At 29.4% G+C, this 12,177-nt stretch overlaps 1 long non-coding RNA gene across 1 annotated transcript; it reads left to right on the top strand.

The window, feature by feature from the left end:
* The first annotated feature begins 707 nt into the window (after positions 1-707).
* On the top strand, positions 708-1,609 carry LOC108451923 (uncharacterized). Its single transcript, XR_001866315.2, has 2 exons — positions 708-1,046; positions 1,292-1,609. It is a non-coding gene; the product is annotated as an uncharacterized LOC108451923 (long non-coding RNA).
* The last annotated feature ends 10,568 nt before the right edge of the window (positions 1,610-12,177 follow it).

The raw sequence follows: 12,177 nt of genomic DNA, 5'->3' as shown, positions 1-12,177 counted from the left end.
CCGCCTATTCCTTAATAATTTCGACTGGCCCATTTCGTAAATTTAAAAACGGGCTTTTATTGGTAATTTGCCCGATATATACCAAGATACTAAAATAAATAAAATATACAATAATCCTTTAAAGAGAACCAAATTATACATAAATAAATTTAAAATATATATATATATATATATAAAATTTAAGAAAATACTTACATAAAATAATACGAGAACAATAATGTACATGGAATAAAGATAATTTTATCATAAATTATATATATGTATAATAATATATAAAGGTATTTTAACTAAATATTATACAAGAATTTTAAAACAACACTACATAATATAGAATTTTACAATAATATTTTTATAATTAAACAAATAAATATAGAGTAGAAAATTATTTAGGTAACCTAAAAAGTATATTAAAATAAATTTTAAAAGTTGAGTACCAAATAAATTTAAGAAATAATGAATTATACATGTAAAAAAACTCAATTGAAATAAACCAAACTTAAAGAGATAATTAATGAATAAATAGAACGTCAAATTAAAACTAGGGACCACAATTCAATGCGCACAAATTCTCAAGGACCAAAAACGAAAATGATCCAAATCTCCAAAACTCAGCACCTGGGCGTAGACCAGATCACAATCAACGCGTAAATTATAGGGAAAAATTAATAAAATAAATAAGGTGCAAATAGGAGTTAATTCAAAACTGGCGCGAATGGGAAGGCCTGGAAGCAAAAATTTCCCCTTTAAAATGAAAGTGCGTGGACCCAGCCTGTGAATTGGGTCAACACGCAGGCCTTTCCAAAATGCTACTGCTTTTAACAACCATTTATTTTATTATTAAAAACAAAAGCTAGTTTTAAAGTCTTTTTTTTTTTTGCTAAAAAAACTTTGACTTTGATTTCTTTTTTCTAAAAAACCCTAAACTCTTTCTTCTCCCCACTGTCCTCTTTCTTCCAGCCGCAAACAAGGCCAACACCAAGCCTTCATTCGCCTCCGTGACGACCAACAGAGGGCCGAAGAACCCCTCTTGCGAAGCGAATCGAGAGGTACTCACCCTTTCCCCTTTTATTTCGTATTTTCGGATTTGAATGGAAATAAAAATCAAGCAAAAGAACGGGAAAAGAAAATGATAAAATAACCACCTTAGAAATATTTTCTTGGCTGCTCTTTACTCTCTTTTTTGGTATCTTTTGTATTTCAAAAAAAAAGAAAAACCCCTTTACAATTAAAAATCAAAGGCTTTATAGCCAAAATACAAGCAATTTCTGCTGCTTCCTTGTCCAACTTGCAGGCCGTGAAGTTGTGGAGAACGAGGGGCATGGAGTATAAGCGCAAACATGGAGCGAGGCACACGGGAATTGTGCGTGGAGTGCCGACGTGGGGGTTGCGGCGTGGGGCTGCTGTGCAAAAGGGGAACTTAGGGTTTCTGAAACCCTAAAAATTTGGCCCTATCGGGCCGTTGTAAAATTTTGGGCTTGTAAACCAAACCTATTTGATGGACTGTTTAATTTTTGTGTTTGATTTTGGTTTTCCTATGGGCGGGGCAAAATTCGGGTCTTACAATGACTTTTCCATAATACTTTCACTAAAGGAATCCGTTTGTTTCTTATCTCTTTCACTTCACCAATTTGCCATCTTTTAACTGTGCTGACTTAATCTATTCAACATCACCAATTTGATTTTTAATTCAACCAATAAACTTTCATTATCATTGATACTAAGTTGAGTAAGCATTGTTCTTAATTCAATTGCTGTTTTCCTACTTAATGCATCAGCTATAACAATATTAGCTTTATCAGGGTAATAATCAATAACACAATAATTTTTTTTTCAAAAGCTCTATCTAACAACGCTGTCTTAAATTCAACTTTTTTTTTTAGATAGAAAATATTTGAAACTCTTATGATCGGTATGAATATAATATTTTCACTATACAAATAGTGTATTCAAGTTTTTAGAACAAAAACCATAACAGCTAGTTCTAAATCGTGTGTCAAATAATTGTGTTCATGCATTTTTGGTTGACAAAATGCATAAACAATCACTTCCAGTCTTGCATTAAAACACAACTAAAACAGCTTAAGGAGCATCATTATAAATGACAAAATTCTTTTCATAAGAATCGAAAACCTTTAGTAGATTACCTTTGGAGTTATTCTTATAATCCTATATTTCCTTTTTATTCAATTGATTTCTTATTTCTTTTCTTTTCGCTTAACCAAAAGTCTTTTCTTCATTTAATTTTCCTAAAATCATCTTTATAATTCTATAGTTCCTTTCTGTACATATTTACCTAGCTTATCATTTATATTCATTCTCTATCCTTTCTTTTCATTTATTTCTATTATTATTCTTATCACAACTATCTCATACAAATCACGACACTATTCTTTTTAACATTTTTTTAAGCTCTACTTTGTTATACTTTTATATTTTCATTTTTATTTCCTTTCTTTTCTTTCTCTTTTTGAGGCAAACAATGATTATTCCAGTTATGGATCAGAGTTATTACTCTTAATCCAAACCTCTTAAAAATCTATTGGCCTAGCCACTGCCAATAGTCTTCTTGAGGTAACTGTTCTTTCCAAAGTTTGCCTCTTTTATTACACAATTTACAACTTTGCATATTCCTTTTTCTTCTTCTTTTCGCACTTTAAATCACTCTTTGTTTACTAATTCTTAAAATCATTTTGCTACCTTTTTATGCTCTCTAAAATACTTACACTATTTTTCATGGTCAATTCTATTCTTATCTTCTATAATTTATTTTGATTTTTTTATCACAAGTATTTCTCTATATTTTCACTCACATCTTCTATCATAAATTTTAAATTCTATCTTTTCTCCTTTATCACTTTCATGATTCTAAAATTTCTATTTATCTTTCAAATCTCTATATTAAATTAGTTATTAGCCCACAAATTTCTTCACTTCTCACTCATATTGTAAATCTTATTATTATTCCATAATTTTAAATTTCTAAAGAACACTCATTTTATTCTTAATGTATCTTTTCATTCTTATCTCTAAGAATTATCTTTTAGATCTCTAAACAAAACTAAATAGCATTTACTTATTCACAACTTTAAATTATTTTACTACAAGCACATGCTTATCTATTCACAACTTTGTTATACTCATTCACCATTAGATCTTAAAATCTTTTCTAGATCCTCCAACTTTTCACTATTTCTTCTCCTTATAAACCTTTTTCTATTCTCAGACATTAATATCACTTTATCACTTCTTATTTCCCGAATAATACGTTCTCTTTTACTATTCAACTATATATATATATATATATATATATATATATATATATATATATTTAAATTCAATTTATCCTCTTATTAATACCCATTACAGACTATTCCTTGGTTTTCCCAATAATTCTAAATGATCCTTTATTCCATGTCTCTTATAGCCATATTTATAACATCTTCAAGAAAACATCCATTATTCACTTTAATGAGATTTTTTGCATTTATCATAAGGTCGAATAATTCTTTTCCTTAAACCTTTAATATTTGCCTTGGTCATGCCCTGAGATCCTATTTTATCTTGCTCTTCTTGTTTGTAAACAAGTACAGATTCTCAAGCTTCTTTGCTTTTCTTAGTTGAACGTGATAAATTTGAACTTATCATAACTCTTTTACCTAATTCTTTCCTCTTTTCTTCTTTTTGTACTTTTTCAAGAAAGTCTCCAATTCATCTTCTCACTAGAATTTATACCTTAAAAATATACCGTTGATAATTTTCACTTTTTTCTTAACCAAAAATACTATGCTTCTTAACTACAACTTATCTTAATATTATATAGCATCAATCTCTTAGACTTGTTATATTCTTTTCATTCAAAAACCTCTATTTTCTCTTGTTCTCTTATTAATATTGATTATTTATTTAACTAAGGTCTTTATTTCTTTCTATACTTCTTTCTTAAAAGAAAAATTCATTTTCTAATCTTCATAATTGGAAAATATTATTATTCTATTCTACTTCTCATATTTCTATTATCTTTTTATTTCCAAAAGACTAACCTTATATTAATATACCAAACTTTTCATTCAAAAGCTTTAGCTTTCTAAGTTCTCATTCTATACTTGTACAACTATATATACATATATGCTCATTTTCCTTCAAATTCACTAGTGCCTAACTTTTACTTTTAACTACTTAAATTCATTTATGCGTCTTCTTCCATTTCCGATTCTATATCTTCCCCTGGAAAATTCTCTATATTAGGTTCGAAGATCTCTTCAAATTAATCTTCTACGATCCAATTTGGAAATTCCTCAGGATCTTCTCCATCTGCCATCTTTATAACGGGTATTAAATTTAAAAATTCTCTTGGTAATTTCCTAACAACTAATTTTTCCATCCATGGCATGTCAAAGACACTTTGCTTCCCATTCAACTTTCGTAAACCTTGTAATGACCCAAATTTTACGGTTATCGGGAAAGTGAATTTTCGGGTCTCCATTTCTAAAAAAATGGATTCGTAAATATTTATTAAAAATATTTACGAAGTCAATTGAATGGTTAATTAGACTTTAATTAAGTAAATTTAGCTTAATTAAGAGTAATTAGTGGAAATGATTAAATTGAATTAAGTGTGAAAGTTTAATTATAGAATAAAGAAAAGTGAATGGACTAAATAAGAAATAAGCAAAAAGGGTGACAAATGTATGGTTAAAATAAGTTAAATGTGTACAAATATAAATGGTTCACATTTATTATACATGTGTATTTACTTATTATATAAGTAAAATAATAATAATTAAAATATATTATATTAATATTATTTTATATTAATTAATTAAATAAATAAAAGTTATGACAAGTGTAAGGTGAAAAATTAATACATGTGTATTAATAAATATACACATGTATAAATAATAAATATTATAATAGTTTAATAATAAAATAAAGAAATAAAATAAATAAATAAATGAAATAAAAGAAATGAAAAAGAAAAACAAAGCAAACGAAAAAGAGAAGAACAGGGGAGAAAGAAAGGAAAGAAAGAAAGAAAGGGAGAAAAGGGAAAATCAAGGTTTTAAAGCTTTAAACTTTAATAGGTATGTCAATTTAGCCCTTTTTACTTAATTTTGATGTTTTAAAAGCTTTAAAACAAAGTTTTGATGAAATTAAGTTGATATTTTGAAAGTTATTAGATTTATAAATATTGTTCATGTTGAGTAAAATGATGAATTAAAGGCTAAATTGATAGAAATTCAAGTTAGAAATGAAATAAGGATTGAATTGTAAAGTGATTCATAAGTTTTATGCTTTAAGGACTAAATTGAAAGAAGTTCGAAATTATGGTTTTATGATGAAAAATAGATAATTATGTCTAAGTTTGGTTAAAAATTGAGTAGAAATAAAGTATGAATTAAGATAGAAAAGTAAGTGAATTTAGTTAGGATTAAATTGAAATTAAAAGTAGAAAATCAACATTTTGCACTAAGACTATTTTGGACAGCAGCAGTAGTCTAAGTTTGAAAAATTACCAAAAATTTTAGAAATTGAATTAGAGGATGAATAAAATATAGAATTAAATTTTATTGAGTCTAGTTTCTTATAAAAGAAACGGTTTAAGCAATTGAATTGTAAATTATGAGATATAATGAATTTTGTGAGACAAGGTCAGAATGAATTCGGGTTCCCCTGTTCTGAATTTGGAAAATCACCAAAAATTGGAGAAAAATAATTAGAGGGTTAAATTTATATTTTTAGAATCCCTAATGAGTCTATTTTTAGGAGAAATCAACGGAAATATTATCCGAGTTCTGTACTGTGAGATAATTAATTTTTAGTGAAGAAGGGTCGAAACTGTCAGACAGCAGAATAGGGGTGAATTTAAAGAATAAACTGTACTTAATGGCTAAACCAAAAATTCTGAAAATTTTATGGTATGAATATTTATGAGTCTAGCTTCAGGAAAAATTAACGGATCTTAATTTAGAATTCTGTAACTCAAGATATAAATTAGTAATGTATTAATGATTATGAATTGTATTAATTTCGTAGTCAATGTAGTACCAAAAATCTCGGCTAAGGAAGGACAAGACAAAGTCGACGGGAGTTAGCTCGAAAATTATGGTTTGTATTTCTATAATCCGAACTCAGTCATTATTTGTTATATTTATATACATATGACAATTGTTAGTGTTAGAATTATGATGTTTTACAATCGAAATGGATTGATTTTGGTATGTGATGAATTTATCAAATTTATATTGATTGAAATCATTTTGATTGAATTTATATTGATTGAAATATATATTATATATATGATTTATGTAAAAATTTGAATATTGAATGAATGTTATATTGAAAAATTATATTGATTGGAATATGAGGAATTGATATGAATATATGAGATTTGTGATAATTGAATATTTGATATTGAAAAGTGAATTGAGTTGTATTGAATTATGAATTAATGTGAATAATTGAAATATATTTGTTGAATTGAATGAAAATATATGAAATTATGAAAATGTGTGAATATATGTGATTATTAGAATGGTATATTGATGAAAGATTTATTAAATTGAGAAAGTGAATCGAATACCCTATTAACAGTATCGGACCAGATTGTATACAAATGGCATGCCATTGGTTTTATGATGTGATGAGGAGATTTGTAGTTCGGCCGAGAAGATGTTTCTGTTATTATATACTTCGGTTTATCTGAAGAGGCATTTAATGCCTTATTGGTGTGTTTGGGAGGATATGATATACTGGTGTGTTATGGAGGATTTATAATATTCCGAGTGTGTTTGGGTTGGATATTCTGGTGTGTTTGGGTTGGATATTCTGGTGTGTTTGGGAGGAATCCACGTATCTATCAGAGTCCGAGTCTTATTAATAGGGGTAAATAAGTGAAAAGATAAATCGGGTGAATTTGATTGATTGAGTTATTGGAATGAAATGAGAAATTGAATTGAGAATTGAAATTAAGATATGAGATTGAAAACATGAACCAAAATGTTCATGAAATGAGTGAAGTTCAAATGGATGATGATTGATGTTAGAATGAATTAAAATGGTATATTGTTAAGAAGTAAAGTGTGAATACAAATGAATTGTGAATATATTGTAAAGAATTTATACGGTAAGCAAATGAAAAGAATTGAGCAAATATGTTGTTGTGTTTGTTATATGGCTTGTATAGAATTTCTATGGTAAGTAAATGAAACTTATCTATAAAATAAATAAATGAATAGTTATATTTGTTATTGTGATTTTAAGTTTAATTGTTATATTATCAAGTGTTCGGATTATAGAAATACCACTGAGTGTATATGTAATGGCCTAATTTTCAGTGGTGTCGGAAATGGTGATTTGAGATCACTAAATTCGACAAATAAGATTGAACAAGATAGTAATTTAATATTTATGAGTCAAGTAAGAATTTAGAAGAATTTGTGAAATGGTGAAATTAGTGAATTAAAAGAATTTATTAGGTCAAGCGGGTCAAAAATGAGGTATCGAGACCTCAAAGTTGAAAATCGAGCTATAAATATTTTTATAAATATTTATGGAGTGTCATTGAGTTAGTATTAAAGTTTAGTTAGAAAATTTTAACGTTTGGATGGCTAATTAATTAAAAGGACTAAATTGAAAATAGCACAAAATTTGTTAAATTGTGAGTAAATAGCTTAAGTATTTAAAAGATGGATTTAAAGAGCAATTAGACCCAAAGGTTAATGGCTGGACGGTTTGGGTATGAAATAAGCAAGAAAACAATGTGAACAAGGGCAAAATTGGAAATAGTATAAAAGTTAATAGTTAAATAATGATGTAATTGAAAAATCTAGACATTTCTTCATATTTTCTCAGCTAAAACGCCATAGAAGGTCTGGAGAAAGCTGGTTTTCATATTTTACATCATGTGAGTTTAATTCTTACTTTTCTTGATAATTTTATGTTTTTATGACTTTTACAATTAGGTCCACTTGTAGAATTCATTAGTTTTTATTTTATGGGTGAAATTGGAAGTTACCTTGGATGGATAAGGAATTTTATGATGAATTATTGTGAAATTTAAGTTCTAATTTTATATTAAGGTGGTTTTATTAAGTGATTTTGATAGGAAATGATATTTAGGACCTAATTGTGAAAAGTTGTGAATTGAAGGTTTCTGTTGAAATTAAGAATATAAAAGGTTTTGAAATAGTTTATAATGATAAAATAAAGTGTTAATTGAGAAAAATTAGTTCAATTGATGGGTGAATTGAGAAGGACTAAATTATGAAAATTGTAAATTTTGGGGTAAAAGTGAAATTTCGAAATTTGAACAGCATAAATTGTGAAGTGAAATAGAATTGAAATGGATGCTAATGAAGGAATGATTTTATAATTATAGATCAAGAAAAGCAATGAATCGTGGAAAGGAGAAAATTCAAGAATAGTCCACGAATTTCTACGACTTTTACAAATTAGTCCGAGTAAGTTCATATGGCAAAGTTCAATGTTTTGATATGAAAATATTATGATTGTTAAAGTATTTTATTGTTGATGAATACTATCAATTTGCATTAACTAATGAATAATGTGTAACTAAAAGTACAAATTAGTAGGAACAATGGATTTGAGTGCTTCTATTCGTGACCACGATGAGTTGATGAAACATATGTGACAAGTGTGCCCGTTTAAGACCATAGCTGGGCTATGGCATCGGTGCAATGTGATAATGTGACTCCGTATAAGACCATAGCTGGGCTATGGCATCGGTATAATGTGATAATGTGATTCCAGTATAAGACCATATGCAGGATATGGCTTGGTATGATATGTGAACTGTAAGACCATGGCAAGGCTATGGCTTCGATGTGTGATGCGTATCAATGTGAAAGTCCATGGTTTACTATGGCAATGTGATAATGAAGCACTCAATTCCTTATTGTTCCCTAATTTGACAATGAAGTAAATGAGAAATGGGCCTAAGGAGTTAAATTGAGAGAAAATTTACGGATTTGGATTTGAGTTTTATAACTCGAGATATGAATTATTTAGCAACTATGACACAGTTGGACAGCTTGTCTGAAAAGTATTATATAAATTATCTAAATTTGGTTAAGTGCTCAAATAAGTTTAGTAGTGCCTTGTGCTCGACTCCTAAGAACTGCCTCTGGTAAGGGCGCTACACAACTCACAATTTAACTCCCTAGGCCCATTTCTCATTTACTTCATTGTCAAATTAGGGAACAATAAGGGAATTGAGTGCTTCATTATCACATTGCCATAGTAAACCATGGACTTTCACATTGATACGCATCACACAATCAAGCCATAGCCTTGCCATGGTCTTACACTTCACATATCATACCGAAGCCATATCCTGCATATGGTCTTATACTAATCACATTATCACATTATACCGATGCCATAGCCCACCTATGGTCTTATACTGAGTCACATTATCACATTGCACCGATGCCATAGCCCAGCTATGGTCTTAAACGGGCACACTTGTCACATATGTTTCATCAACTCATCGTGGTCACGTATAGAAGCTCAAATCCATTGTTCCTACTAATTTGTACTTTTAGTTACACATTATTCATTAGTTAATGCAAATTGATAGTATTCATCAACAATAAAATACTTTAACAATCATAATATTTTCATATCAAAACATTGAACTTTGCCATATGAACTTACTCGACTAATTTGTAAAAGTCGAGAAATTGTGGACTATTCTTGAATTTTCTCCTTTCCACGATTCATTGCTTTTCTTGATCTATAATTATAAAATCATTCCTTCATTAGCATCCATTTCAATTCTATTTCACTTCACAATTTATGCTGTTCAAATTTCGAAATTTCACTTTTACCCCAAAATTTACAATTTTCACAATTTAGTCCTTCTCAATTCACCCATCAATTGAACTAATTTTTCTCAATTAACACTTTATTTCATCATTATAAACTATTTCAAAACCTTTATATTCTTAATTTCAACAGAAACCTTCAATTCATAACTTTTTCACAATTAGGTCCTAAATATCATTTCCTATCAAAATCACTTAATAAAACCACCTTAATATAAAATTAGAACTTAAATTTCATAATAATTCATCATAAAATTCCCTTATCCATCCAGGGTAACTTCCAATTTCACCCATAAAATCAAAAACTAATGAATTCTACAAGTGGACCTAATTGTAAAAGTCATAAAACATAAAATTGTCAAGAAAAGTAAGAATTAAACTCACATGATGTAAAATATGAAAAACCAGCTTTCTCCAGACCTTCTATGGCTTTTTAGCTGAGAAAATATGAAGAAATGTCTAGATTTTCAATTACATCATTATTTAACTATTAACTTTTATGCTATTTCCAATTTTGCCCCTTGTTCACATTGTTTTCTTGCTTATTTCATACCCAAACCGTTCAGCCATTAACCTTTGGGTCTAATTGCTCTTTAAATCCATATTTTAAATACTTAAGCTATTTACTCACAATTTAACAAATTTTATGCTATTTTCAATTTAGTCCTTTTAATTAATTAGCTATCCAAACGTTAAAATTTTCTAACTAAACTTTAATACTAACTCAATGACACTCCATAAATATTTATAAAAATATTTATAGCTCGATTTTCAACTTTGAGGTCTCGATACCTCATTTTTGACCCGCTTGACCTAATAAATTCTTTTAATTCACTAATTTCACCATTTCACAAATTCTTCTAAATTCTTACTTGACTTGTAAATATTAAATTACTATCTTGTTCAATCTTATTTGTCGAATTTAGTGATCTCAAATCACCATTTCCGACACCACCGAAAAATTAGGTCACATAACTCTCCCCTTTAAAAATTTCGTCCTCGAAATTTGTTACCTGAAAACAGATTTGGATATTGTGATCTCATTGACTCCTCTGTTTCCCAGGTTGCCTCCTCCAATCCATGTCGATGCCATAACACTTTTACTAACGGTACTCGTTTATTCCGTAGTTCTTTAACTTCCCGAGCTAATACTTTCACTGGTTCTTCCGAATAAGTCATATCTAATTGTAGCTCTATCTTAGTATGAGGAATCACATGTGAAGGGTCTGATCTATATCGTCTCAACATAGATACATGAAATACATTATGGATCTTCTCAAGTTCTGGAGGCAAGGCCAATCTATAAGTTACCGGACCGATCCTCTCAATGATTTCGTATGGTCCGATAAATCGTGGACTAAGCTTTCCTTTTCTACCAAACCGTAAAACTTTCTTCCACGGAGAAACTTTCAAGAACACACGATCACCCACATTGAACTCTATATCTCTTCTTTTCAAATCTGCATACGACTTTTGACGATCGGAAGCAGCTTTCAAACTTTCCCGAATAATCTGAACTTTCTCTTTAGTTTCCGAATTAAATCCACTCACTAATTTCGATTCACTTAATTCGACCAATACAACGGGTTCGCACTTCCTTCCATACGAGCTTCAAACGGTGCCATTTTGATACTAGCTTGATAACTGTTATTATAAGCAAATTCAGCTAAAGGTAAGTACCTTTCCACCGCCATCGAACTCGAGTATACAACACCTTAACATATCTTCCAAAATCAATCACTCGCTCGATTGTCCATCATGCGAGGGTGAAAAGTCATACTAAATTTTAACTTAGTACCTAAAGCTTCCTGTAGTTTATTCCAAAATCTCAAGTAAACCTCGGATCTCGATCGAAATAATTGATGTCGGCACCCATGTAATCTCACAATTTCGACACATATAATTCCGCTTAACTTATCAAGTGAAAAATCTGCTTACGTAGGAATAAAATGCTACCGATTTAGTTAATCATCTACTATCACCCAAATCGAATCTTTTTCTTGAGTCACCGGCAATCCGGATACAAAATCCATCGTCACATGTTCCCACTTCCATTCGGAATCATTACGGGTTGTAACAAACACAGAGGCACTTGATGTTCAGCTTTTACCGTTGATGATTAAACATTTTGCCACAAATTCACAAATTTCCGTTTCATACCAAGCCACCAATACATTTTTTCAAATCACAATACATCTTCGATTACCCGGATGAATCGAGTACATACTACTATGAGCCTCGATAAGATATCCTTCTTCAATTCTAGATTATTCGGGACACAAATTCTATTACGATGGTATAACATACCACTATTATCAATAGAGTAATCTAA

This window comes from Gossypium arboreum, chromosome 12 (assembly GCF_025698485.1).
Source record: "Gossypium arboreum isolate Shixiya-1 chromosome 12, ASM2569848v2, whole genome shotgun sequence".
NCBI lineage: Eukaryota > Viridiplantae > Streptophyta > Magnoliopsida > Malvales > Malvaceae > Gossypium > Gossypium arboreum.
This window is presented reverse-complemented; position numbering and strand designations above follow the sequence as displayed.